The 13,510-nt window shown below is 38.1% G+C and overlaps 1 pseudogene; it reads left to right on the forward strand.

The window, feature by feature from the left end:
- The first annotated feature begins 3,355 nt into the window (after window positions 1-3,355).
- On the forward strand, window positions 3,356-3,825 carry LOC149169961 (galacturonokinase pseudogene; annotated as a pseudogene).
- Window positions 3,826-13,510: the final 9,685 nt, after the last annotated feature.

A 13,510-nucleotide genomic window follows, 5' to 3' on the forward strand; every position in this document is an offset into this window, starting at 1 on the left:
TCTTATGTATGAAATATGCACAATTTTAAAAAAAAATTAGTGATTTTCATGCCAATTTTGAAAAATGTTGGTGTAGAATCACCCCCTTTTTTGATAGTTTAAATTTTCTTGTATTAAGTATGGATATTTTTTTTCTAAATATTAGTGATTTTGATATTGATTTTGAAAATCGTTGACACAAATCAATTTTTTTATTTTTTTAGGTGTATGAGAACACAATTTTGGAACTTCAAATTTTCTTATATCTTATGTGAATACATGTAACATGCTTCCCACCCTCATAATTTACCAAAAAAAAAAAAAAAAAATTAAGGTTATTAATTTTACTAATTCAAACCTTGTTATTCACCTTGTTATTCATTTGACTTCACCTTGTTGGTAATCAACATTATTCTAATACCTATATCGTAATATCGAACTCCATAAATATTAGATCCATATGTCACCAAATAAATATTAATTTAGAAGGACATTGCCAACACATGAAAAGCGAAGGAAGAAGATGCCCTTAGTAATGTTACACATATTATGATAATGGTATAAGGAGTCCCACTTGTTATCATTAGATAGATTGTTGTCTAAGAAATGGGTTTTTACATATCGCATCACCCCTCCTTCTTGGTTAGTATTGTTAATTGGTTTTGTTTTATTTTTTAATAGACTTATGATTCAATATATTTCTTTGCCACCACAAGTCTTTAAACTGACTCAAAGTGTTCGTCGAGCCCTCCAGTCCTTGAGTTGGCACATGGCCATCCCTCCCATCACATCACATTCCTTTAGCTTCCCAGGTGTTAGTCATCAAGTGCATCAAGGACTAGGGTTTAAGATCGATGGTTGAGATGGCGGGGGTTAGTGATGGAAACTACCAAGCCCTACCCGACTGGCAGGGACCGGTCTATAACACCCCTCCATTATATGTAAAACTCTGGTAACCTAAGATAAGAAAAGATGGGTATGATGTGTAAAAATAAAAGTAAATACTTTAATATTAAATAAATAAAATAATTTAATCACTTGGAAAAGAAAGACACCAAGAGATGAGATTCTTGCCAAATCCCATTAGTGAATGGGAGATGATAAATATTTCATGTTAGCGCTTCTTGATCCAATTCTAGATAACCTTGATGTATTGCAGATAATTATCCATTAATTTACTTATCTAAATAAATATGCTAATTTTAAGAAAAGATAAATGCAGGAGAGAAAGGCAAGATTTTATGAGGAAAAGCCTCATGGGAGAGAAAGGTGATATTTTGCAAGAAAAGCCTAGGAAAATGGACAAAAAAAAATCCATAAAAGTGTAACGATGCTAATATCATGAAAGGGGGTATTAAATACCCATTGAAGAGATCAATAGCTGGCAGTTGATCCATGGGAAGAAATCTCGGCTCAGGGGGGGACTAGTGAAATCCAGTTCTAGGTTGGGTGGCAGTGCTCGGTTTTCTAAGTAACATTGTTTCAAATAGTTTGGTTTGCATGGGACGTTTTCTATGTTGACCCATTACTTTGTATGTTTTCAATTAATTTAGCATACGAGAGAATTTTCTTGAGTTGTCTTTTCTTATTAGATGATTGAATAAATTGCATGTGACTGCTATGCTTGAGTAGAATTGGTTGTGTTAACTTTGTTTATGATATATTTATAGATGGTTGCATGTGACAATTATTGCACATAAACATAATCCAACTTAAATTTACTGAATGAACATAATATGTGGGAACTAAACAATAATTTTTATGTTGTCACATCTTTAAACTTTTGTGATATCTCGGTTTTTAGGACGACAAACAATTATGTATGAGACACTATGTATGGTTAATAATTATGTTCTAAGGCTTGAAATTGTATAGCCTAGGGTTCAAGTCATCTATGCTATGCATTATGCATCATGGAGGAAATTGCATCCAATGAGGCTCTTTTAGCTAATTGTTCATATTACATAAGATATATATGTTAGAAATACATTTGACTATGGTAGTAGGAATATGATAATGCTAGCTACAATATATTTATGATAACATTTCCATTAATGTTGATGTTGAGTTAGCAAAGGAAGGAAGTCTTTATGCATAATCTTGTCTTGTTGAATGCCTAGGTTTGATTGTTCCTCTGAGTTGTAATACATGCATAAGGGTTGATTTGGAAGGTAGTATTAAAGTCTATTCATTGAACCTAAGAGTCCACATCATGGATCGAGTGGAGCATAGTAGGTAGTTGGTGGTATTGTACCACGGGGGTATGTGACAAATGGTATCAACGCATTAAGTTCAAACATTTCAGCATATGGGCCAATCCACCCCTATCAGATATGAATGGGTTGTAGGTTTTGTTCCAATGAGTTCTAGAGTAGTGGCTTAAGGCATTAGAACTCATAACTATTGATATTAAATTTGAAAATAATTTGTTGGAGGGGCATGTTAATAGCATATATATATATATATATATATATATATATATATATATATATATATATATATATTGCTACATATTATATTGAAATCAAAGATAAGTTTGAATTGAAAAAATAAAAACAAAAGAAGGTCGAAACCTTGATTCATATTACTAAGTATAGGAGAAAGAATGGTAGAATCAGTTTCAAAAGTTTATATATATATATATATATATATATATATATATATATATCATATTGAAATCAAAGATAAGTTTGAACTGAAAAAAGAAAAACAAAATAAGATTGAAACCTTGATTCAGATTACTAAGTATAGGAGAAAGAATGGTACAATCAGTTTCAAAAGTTACACGGCTATATTGAGATTTTTTTAAGCAATATTTTTATTCTTGTGATTGCAAAACAAAATTGCTAGAAGTTTTAATATTATGTCGGAAAAACAAAAATTTCTAAAAATTTCTTCCTTTAGATCATAGTCAATATTTTTTAAACCTAAAGACAGACCACAAGAAAATCCTACTAATATATGAATCCATTCTACATGAGAATAAATTCTAACAATTACAATAATTATTCGTATTAAACAAGCTGCTTATATGAACATAAGAATATAGTAGTAAGTTATGTAGGTAAAGTAGTTGATGGGTCAACAAAAGTGGTGTTTCACCATATACTAATTCGATCACCCCAACCGATTTATCTCCTATACAAAGATGGGCTTATGTTGATTCACCAACCAAATAAGGCATAATCACATTCATTGCAAATTTGTGAGGTGAGAACGTGGGTGTTAGTAAATCTGGCTTGGAACTAGATATTGGCTAGCTCAAAGCTAGATCCATTCTCCCTATCACAAGGTTGAAAGAGTTAGAAGGTCGACAGCTACTTTGGCAGGGTGTGATGTAGAAAAAGTAATAATGGTTGCCTCTCAATAATAAATTTATCCTCTTGGTGCTCACATTGACCATCAGGGTGGGACTGTGATGAAAATGACAATAAATAGGGGCATACTTTTAGGCTTTGTCCCCTCAGGAGAGTGCAAGGTTTTGCACCACTCTGGTCAATTTGGAGAAGTGCAGTTCAGAATTGATAATAATCCATGCAAAGGAGATCAAATTGGTGTATATGAAGAACGTGGATGGGGGATCTATGCAAGAGGCACTGCATTTTCTCTAAAAAAGGGCTTGTAAAAATTTATATCATGGTATTACCAATTTTATTCCATTAGCTCTTTGCCTATGGTTGGGGTTGCATGTATGTTGGATTTTGAAAGTGAAAATAATTTGAGGATGCCTAAATTAGAAAATATGGAGTTGGATAGGTGGATTGAGAATGAGTATATGGTGTCTTGGATAAATCGAAAATCCTTCTTTCTGAATTTAATTTCCTCACATGCATCGATGGCAAGTAGAATTAGTGAGTGAATGCATAATAAGAATGTTGGGAGGGTGTGCCCCACCATGGTCTCTATGGCAAGTAGAATTAGTGAGTGAATTCATAATAAGAATGTTGGGAGGGTGTGCCCCACCATGGTCTCTGGTGTCAATTTTGGCAAGGCTTACTACTCGGATCCATTGAATAAGTGGGCGTTTTTTGTGTTTTAAATTAAAACATAACAACACCTTTAAAATCAAAAAAATGCCTTCTTTTTGCCTGAGGAAATCATCTTGAGGACGGGTTTTTCCATTTTAAATCCACAATGTTGCTTTTATATTTTCCTTATTCATTGATCTGGAGGTGGGTCGGGTGTGGTGGCTTGGAGAGTGCTCATTCTCGAAATAGTTTATTGCTACAAAATCCTCTAGGGATGCATGCAATAGCATAATGCCTTCCATGCATGTGGATAGCACTTATCCTTAGCCTTAGATGTTTATCCATATCTCTAGATAGTTCTCAATATACTTCAAGCTATATTGATATAATAAGTTGTAGTAGCATTAGTAATATGAATGCCGGTAGGGAAATTTGACACATGCCTACGTTGGATGCAACCCTGGCCTTCCCAAGACTAGGTATAGGATTATGGTAGGATATTCCATAAATAATGAGATGTCAGAGCTTTTTACTGTATTCGAACGCAGTTTATTCAAGGCAAGCTTTGGAATTGGTCTTCCTTTCGAAATCGGTGAAGAGGATTAGAGAGAGTTGGTATGTTATAATATTGGACAGTTATTTTTAGGATCTCAAAAATTTGAGGGAAAAAAAATTGTGAACAGTAGAATGGGATTCGATCAGAAAACCCTCACTCTCACTCATTAAGAAGTTTTGTTTAGAAGTGTAAAGGTAAAACCCAGTAACCATTAAATCTTTGGGAGGTTTTGATATGGTGTTTCCATTGTGGGTGCACTTGCAGATGAACCATCTCATTAATGAAATGATTTTATTTTGTGTTATGGGGAATGGATAGACTTACCAGTCATCTGACCCAGTTTCAGTCGCAAGTCAATGTCTATTTCCGTTTATTTTTTGTTTCTCTGGGTTTTGTTGATTGATGGTTTGACATGACTAACTATCAATCTGATTTCAATTTCATACATCCATTTCCATAACACGTCAATCAGAATAAACTGACTTGTATTCATCTGTCCAATTTGTTAAATATGGGTGCAATGTGCGAGCTATTGTGTGCTCCTCCTCTAGTTGCCTTGTATGGGCACTTGCATTATTGTATACAGTTGTTAATTGGTGGATTTACTGCTTGGTTTGTAGCTGCGTTTGATGGCATATGTATAGTGTGGCTTGTGTCTCTGTGGATACTTTGTTCCTAGTGGTACGACAGAGCCACTAGAAAACACTATGTACAATGTCTGTCATTCTGATTGTGGTCAATATCACAAGTTAGTTTCATCTTGGTTTAGCTTCAATCACAGTAAAGCAATGATTTTGAATAGCTCGACTTAGATATTTCATTTGATGTTAATAACTAAACATCATTTTAACTCATAAAAAAAACATGGGACTTTCTCTAAATAAACACAATGCTCAATATTCTTTTATGCAGTTATGCTCCAATGAATCACTAATAAAAATTCAACATTTTATTTTATTATTTTAATTAGAGAATATTAAATACAAATGATAAGAGAGACTCACATCACCAATTCACCAATACACCATCATGGAATCGGTTGTTAGTACTATTATTGAGTTGTATGATGGGAATTACTACATAATTCCAAAGCTCCCCTTTTTAACTGCACATTCTAACCTTAGGATTTTAATTATGAAGGTGAATTGTTATCAACATATAAGTTACAATGGATCTTTCGTTAAATATTCATCATTTTATATACCTGAAGATTCTTGTCTAGGGTTTGAGCGCTCTCCACGGCCTCCCCTCGCACCTTTGTTTTATGCGTTTGATGCCCTATCCTATATGCCTGATTCGCAACAACATCCTGGTGCCTGCTCCTTCAAGGATATGGTCTCAGTTCGGCCACCACACTAGGCCTCCTTCTTCACAAAGTTTGCCTCCAGCTCTGTCTTTTGCATGCCTCCAGGAGGAAACTATGACAAAGAAGGAACAACACACCCACAACAAAAACAAATGCCTCAGAGGAATGAAGATACAATGAAAAGGATAATCAAGGATACTCATGCAGAAAAAGGTAAGGTCGCAGACACGCCCTTCCCTGTTAACGTAAATCCTTCAAAAACTCAGGAGCAGCCATAGGATCATGGGAAAAAGACTAAGAATAAATGCAACCCCAAAGCCAAAAAAATCCCAAAACTAGAAATCCAAGCCCCCGCGGTAGTAGCATATAGGGAATACATGCAAGAACATGGAGTAATATGCAAGTTAATGGGCATTTAGTCCACTAAAAGGGCCCTGAACTAGTGGATTCAAAGCAAATGGACACCCAAAGGGGAGATCATACATCCATTGGGCTCCAAAGGATTCCTTACAGTTATATTTGACCTCCTAGAAGATAGAGACATGATATTTAAAGGAGTACCCTATTTCTACAATTCAACTAGTTTATACATGAGATTTTGGAGGGACAAATTCACACTAGAAAAGGAGGATTTTACAAGGGTTTTAGTCTGGGTATGCCTCTACCCCTTACCAATTGATTATTTGGCTCCTTTAGTATTAAAATTTCTCAGAGACTAGCTTGGGGAGTACATCGAAATGTTTGAAGGCACCAAAGCAGGTCACTATGTCTCCTACACCCGAATATGTGTATATATAGATGTCTCTAGTTCCCGACAAGAAGCAATTAAATTAGGTTGTAAGGACAAAGTCTAGATACAAAGTATAGACTACGAACATATTCATTTATGATGCAGAAAGTGTCATGAGCATTGGCATCTCTTCTAAGATTGTCCAATGAATAAAACCCCTCAATTGCAAGAGAAAGAAAGTAAAAGAAAAGATAGCGAAGGATTTACTAATGTCATCTTGAGGAACAAGAACAACAGAAAAAAGGCTATTCCCAAGAAGAGCCAATTTAAAGAAGCATGATAGAACGAGTTTAATGCATTGAGCAACACCCAAGAGAAAATGGATCCTAACGAACTGATAGGAGATGAGGTAGGAGAAGAAGAAATGATCCTAGTAGACAACGAATGTGATGAGAGGGACACAGGTCATACCAACAGAGGAAAGGATTATACATAAGAGGATACAGAAATGGAGAAAATAGAAATAAAGGAAGCACTATAGGAAAGTGCCATAGAGAAAGATATGGAGAGGGTATACCATGCAAAAATTGTAGAGGAATGGAAACAAAATGGAATAAATGCCATATTAGAACACCAGCTACAAACAATCAAAGCATCTTATCTCCTCTAAGAAGACCTAAAACTCAAGATCGCCATCCAGCATAAGAAACCACAACATCAATGGCCATATTAGCAAATATTCCAGTATAAGGACTCAACCTCAAAGGCTTAAGCCGAAATCGAGGTTGAAAGACCACGAGTCATCTCCTCAAAGAACTGGGTGCCAAATTAATGAACGAAGGAAAGGTACAGGCTCTAGCTCTATACCCATCCACATGTCAATGAATTGCATCTCTTGGAATATTATAGGACTAAACAGTCCTGGGAAGAAACGTATCTTAAAAAATAGAATCATGTTTGATCATCCTGACAACCTACTAATTGAAGAAACTAAACGATGGTTGCTTCACCCCCCCTCCTTCTCAACTCTTGCTTCAAGCCATATAGCTCCTTAGCCAACACGACTACTGGTATGGTGGGGGGTATAATGACTTTTTGGACAAACTCCAAATTTGACCTCATATCCTCTCTGGCCACTCACCATTCCATAATAGTGATCCTGAGAATCATAGGTACCAATGAGAGCATTTTCATAACTAATATTTATGCCCCGCACAAGGTGACATACCAAATCAAAATGCTTCAAAGCATATCCAATCTCCTCGATCCATTACACCATCCTCTCAAAATCATAGCTGGTGATTTTAATATGATAACAAACTTGTTTGAGAAGAAAGAAGGTATCCGGAAGCTTTATAAGGGCTCTGAGGCTTTCCTCACAACCATTGGAAACCTCAACCTCATTGACATTCCCACCAGAAATGGTATTTTCACCTGGAATAACAGAATAGGAGGAGACCATCAAATTTTCTCCCGTTTAAACCGCTTCCTTTTATCTGAGACAACTTATCTAACCTCCTGGAAAATAGAGGTGAGAATCCTACCACAAGTAGGCTCTGATCACTGACCAATCTCTCTTAAGATTCAAATTCCTAATGGTTCAAAAAATAAACATTTCAGATTCAAAGCCTTCTGGTTGGATCATTGGGACTTCATGGAAAAAATGAAACAATGGTGGACGTACACTCCCATCAGAATTGGAAAGAAAATGTAAACTTTCCAACAAATTAAAACATATCAAAGAGGAAATCAAAAAATGGAACAAAGAAACATTTGGCAACATTACCATAGATAAAAAAAACTTGGAGCATCAATTGGAACTTCTCCAACAAAACATAATTGAATAAGGGCTAACGGAGAATAGTAAGTAAGAGGAACAAGGATTATAATAAAGATGGGAGGAAAGAGCCATCTAGGAAGAAAAGTTGTGGCAATAAAAATCCAAAATAAAATGGCTAAAATGTGGGGAAAGGAACATGATTTTTTTCCATAAAACAATGATAAAACATAGGAGAAACAATAGTATTTTGGCTTTGTAGAACCAATATGGTTACTTCATTCACTCTCAAGAGGAGTTGGAAATGGAGCTCAATTACTATTTCATCTATCTTCTAAAAGAGCCAAGTAATGACCAGGATCACGACATTAAAAAAATCACCAAGCATATCTCCAAAAACCTAATGGAGGAACATAACAAAATTATGCTAAGAAAAGTCTCCCTCAAGGAAGTGGAAGATGTGCTCATGGGGATGCCCAACATAATAGCACAAGGTTTGTATGATTTCACCATTTATTTCTACAAATCTTGCTAGGCTATCCTCAATTTGGAGGTGCATGCCCTTGTGGAATAATCTCAAATTCAGAAGTCTTTACTTAAATCCCTTAACTCCACCTTCCTAACTTTGATTCCCAAGGGAAATTCTATTGATTCCCCAGACAAATTTAGGCCCATAACCCTCTGCAATGTCATCTACAAAATAATCTCCAAATTTCTTGCCAATTGAATTAAATTCATCCTCCTTCTCCTCATCTTCGATCAACAGTTTGGCTATGTGGAAGGAAGGAAAATCACGGATAGTATCATCCTCTCTCATGAGCTTATCCACTCTCTTAAAACCATAAAAAAAACATGGTATGATGATTCAGCTCGATATGTCCAAAGCTGTTGGCAAAATTAGTTAGGACTATATGAGACAGGTCCTAACAATGTTTGGGTTCCACATAGATATCATCAAGTGGATCAAGATCTTTTTTCTCAATCATCATGAATGGTTCACCTTCACAACCCTTTAATCATTCCAGGGTTATCAGGCAAGTGGATCCAATCTCTCCCTTCCTCTTTGTCATAATGGCTGAAGGGCTAAGCCACTCAATCTCTGTTGCCTTGCAAGATAATAAGCTCTCTGGTCTCCAGCCCCATGCCTCTATTGCCCCCTCCATGCACAAGCAATTTGTGGATGACACCCTTCTCATGGGCCTCCCATCTATCAAATAAGCTTCCTCTTTCATGTCCATTTGGCCTGACTTCTCTACTACAGCTGGAACCTCCATCAACCCCGAGAGATCCAAGTTCTTCTTATTTAACACTCCATTGCCCATTCACAGGAAAATCTCTAGACTCCCAGTCGTTCCCATTAGTACCATCCCCTCCACTTACCTTTGTGTTCCCCTTACATACAAGCCTCTCTCCCAGGCCACGTGGGAAGACCTGATTAACAAGCTGGAGAAAAAAATTTCCAATTGGACCTTCAGATCCTTCAATCTGGCAAGTCGTCTTATCCTGGTCAAATATATTTTACAAGCCATCCTAATCTACTTGTACTCTTCTCTGGAAGCCCCAAAAATTATTTCAACTAAAATCAGAAACCTACAGAGGAACTTCTTATGGAGAGGCACAAAGGTAAAATAGAAATGGGCTCTCATGGCATGGAAAAAAAATCGCAAGCCCAATAAATATGGTGGCGTTGGTCTTAGAGACATAGACCTCCTAGGAAAGGCCTTAGAAGCGAAAAACATAAGGAAATGGATTGCAAACCCCAACTCCCCTTCGGGAATCATATGGAAAGCAATGTATACCCCGTCCCTCTCGCAAGATAAAATTATCTGGCTAATGGAAATATCAAAGGTTCAGTCATCTAGAACCAAGCGTGGGAGAACAGGGGTATCATTCAAAATCATAGCTTCTGGGAAATAGGTAATGGAAGCAAGGCTCTTTCTTGGAAGGATTCTTGGCAACAAAGTCTAGAACTTGATCAAGATCATTATCACCAAATCAAGATTGATATGCAAAACTGAGGGAAGATCAAAGTCAGCCAGTACTGGAAAATGAGTGACGAAAAGGAAAGATGGGGAATTTGGATGGAACAAAAGGATTAGAGTCCCCATATGAATCCCCAAGCCTGGTCGGACCTCTCATCAGAACTACAAAAAATAGAAATCCTCCTTAACTCTACCGAGGGTGAAATCAGATGGGGGAAAAACTCAACAGGTCATTTCAATTTAAAAGAAGCCTACAAATACATTTCCAAGATTGATCAACTTCAACTAGACCCAAAGTGGAACTCAATCTGGAATAGGAAGAACTGGCTGAAAATATCTTTCTATGCTTAGTTATGCATGGAAATATTTTAACGTGGGACAACATAAGAAGAAAAGGCTTTATTGGCCCATCAAGATTCCCTCTCTTCAAGCAAGAAGAAGAAACCCCGAATCATCTGCTAAATGTACTCCCATACACATCCAATTTATGGGATTAGATTTCATTAGTTTTCAAAAACTCTGATGAGGATCCCTGCTCCATTCAAAGAACCATCACAAACTTGAGATCTATCTTCTCCTCACATCCTATGGTTAAGAAGGCATGGAATTTAACTCCTCGTATGATCTGTTGGGCTTTGTGGAAGGAGTGTAACGCAAGAATATATCATGGCATCTCCACCCAGGAGGAAATCAAAATCTCGAAGATCAAAAGTGCGATTCGGAAATAGTGACCTCTCTACCCACTCGGAATTTTTCAAAGACCCTTCTAACATCTTCAAAGAGAGAATTATCTCAATATTGTATCTCCTTTAGATCAAGGTCGATGAAGTCACCCCCTTCTCTAGGCTTGAAAATAAAAAAAACATATGGAGGCCGCAAGAGAAGGGGACTTTCAAGCTCAAATATGACAGCGTAGCTAAACGGAATCTGGGCAAAGCTGATTTTGGGGGAGTATTCAAAAACTCTAAAGGAGAGATATTCTTGATATATGAGGGAAATATAGGCTCATTGACAAATAATGTTACAAAAAATCATGCCCTGGATAATGGCATCACCACAACGCACAACATAAACCTCAGTCCCTTGATTGTAGAAGACGATTCCACACTAGCCACTCAGATTGACAAAAAACTACAGCAGGGCATCAAGCTGGAGATTTTTTTAGAAAACTGGAACCTAAATAAAATAATGCAGTGGATCAAGCAAAGAATTGACAGCATGGAAGGCCTTAACTTTAAGGCCATCAAATGGATGGGAAATAAACTCGTGGACAGACTGGTGAATGAGGGTACAACTGGCACCCTATGCCTGAAGTACCGAGCATGGTAGGATTTGGAGGAAGGTGAACTCCAACAACAATGCACATCAATCAATGGTTAAGATAACCACTCCACCGAACAATAATTGTTCGTGCCGCCTTCATCATTTCAAGGTCCATTCTCTTTCTATAGGAAGGATAGATGGGTGGCACATGCGCACAATCTCATCCTTGGCTTGCCTGATTCTAGATCCCACCTCCCCTCTCCCTTGTGTGAACGTCACCTCCTAGTCACATCCTCTCTGCTCAGACATTCTTCCGCCACCTCACATCAAAGCTTCACATGCATTCCCCTCCTAGTCCTTTTCCCTATTCCCCACCTCCTACCATCCACCAACTTATATATATTTACCCCTCCCATTTCTCCCCCTAATTATTCTCTCTTCCTTCATCCCTCTCTATTGGTCCTTCGCTCTTTGGTTCCCCTCTCTCCCTAGCCCTCATGCTTCTCTCATGGCCTTGAAAAATTCCTCCATCCCTGGTTGTAGTCGGAGAGGTGCGCACAATTGCACAGCCTCTTGGTGGCACTCCCTAGATTCGTCCCCCACCACTCGCGTGGAGACCTCTGTAAGGTGCACAACTCCGTGCTATGTGGTGACGGTAAATCCTGAAACTCAACAGCACATTCCTATATTAGAAGCCAAAGCAAATAATCTCCATAGAGAGGTCACTACTAAGTAAGTCGACGCTGAATTTTCCTATATTTTGGACCTTTCCTTCACCCATGCACGCAAAAACCTCTATGCGCGAACTATAGGAATATGGTGGAAAATGAAGACGATCATGGGGTTAGCTATGTAGGAGCAGGGGGAGCAAACCAAGGAATTGGAAACAAAGATTGACCAGCTTACTGAGAAGTTTGTGATTTATGTCGATGCCATCCACCATGGTAGATTCATTACTCAGGATGCACCGCAATACACTGTTATCAAGAAGAAGTTGATGACGAAGGTCCATTCAACTGTTGAAGGACCCCTGAGGATAAAATTTGGCCATTGGGGCCTCCAGTAGTGGATAAAACACCACTGCGCCGCAAGAGGGAAGCTCTCAGGAGACTCCCATTCATTTGGACGAGGATCTGGTAACCATCAATTAGGAGTGACTTCTTCAACCTTGTCACACCCAACATACATATATATATATACGTAAATAAAAAAAGTTAAATTGATGTGAACGGTAACTATATAATAACACACGATCCCCCCTATACCATACTACAAGTTAATTTATGTGCTGCATAGAATTATGTTGATTATGGTTTTGGACTTATGATACTGACATACATCCCTATGGCTCATCGACTTGTCTGTACATGACGTGCATTAAATCGGAAATGGTAATTTTGGTCCGACCCGCAGCCTCTGCCGGCGTCGAGTCATTAGTTGCATTTATGTCCATCGTCCACGTTTCGGCGGGTGGCATGGCTCACCCGCTTGGCCATGTGACACATCGGGTTCTGCCCTCTCGGCCTTCCAGCTCTGGCTTTCCGCGCTACATCGACGGTGGAGATTTACCCTTCAGATCGGAGGGCTGGGGTAAGTTCAAGGGTTTTGGGTTTATACTTAAGTCCATGGGAACGAGCCTGGGGTTCATTTGTTCTATGAAGACCGCTCGACTCCTCTCTGATTGCTCAGGCACCGGTTCGATTCCACGCCGCCCTGGAATTCAGTTGACAGCACCGAGGCTGTGGGTTTGCCCATCGAGAGCTCGCACAGGTATTGCTTTTCCGCCTGCTAGTATAATTCTTCCACTTTTCATTTCTGTTGTTTGCGCTCAGGGTTATGGTTGTTCACCGGTCTGAATGCTCAAACTGATTGGGGTTTTTCGTTGCTGTGGATGTGTCTGCAGATGGTGCTTGTTTCGAGCCCCTTACCGACAGCGGACTCTTAGCTTT

Source organism: Pinus tabuliformis, chromosome 4_2 (assembly GCF_031772625.1).
Source record: "Pinus tabuliformis cultivar Carrire ecotype Pingquan chromosome 4_2, CPIR1, whole genome shotgun sequence".
NCBI classification, from domain to species: domain Eukaryota; kingdom Viridiplantae; phylum Streptophyta; class Pinopsida; order Pinales; family Pinaceae; genus Pinus; species Pinus tabuliformis.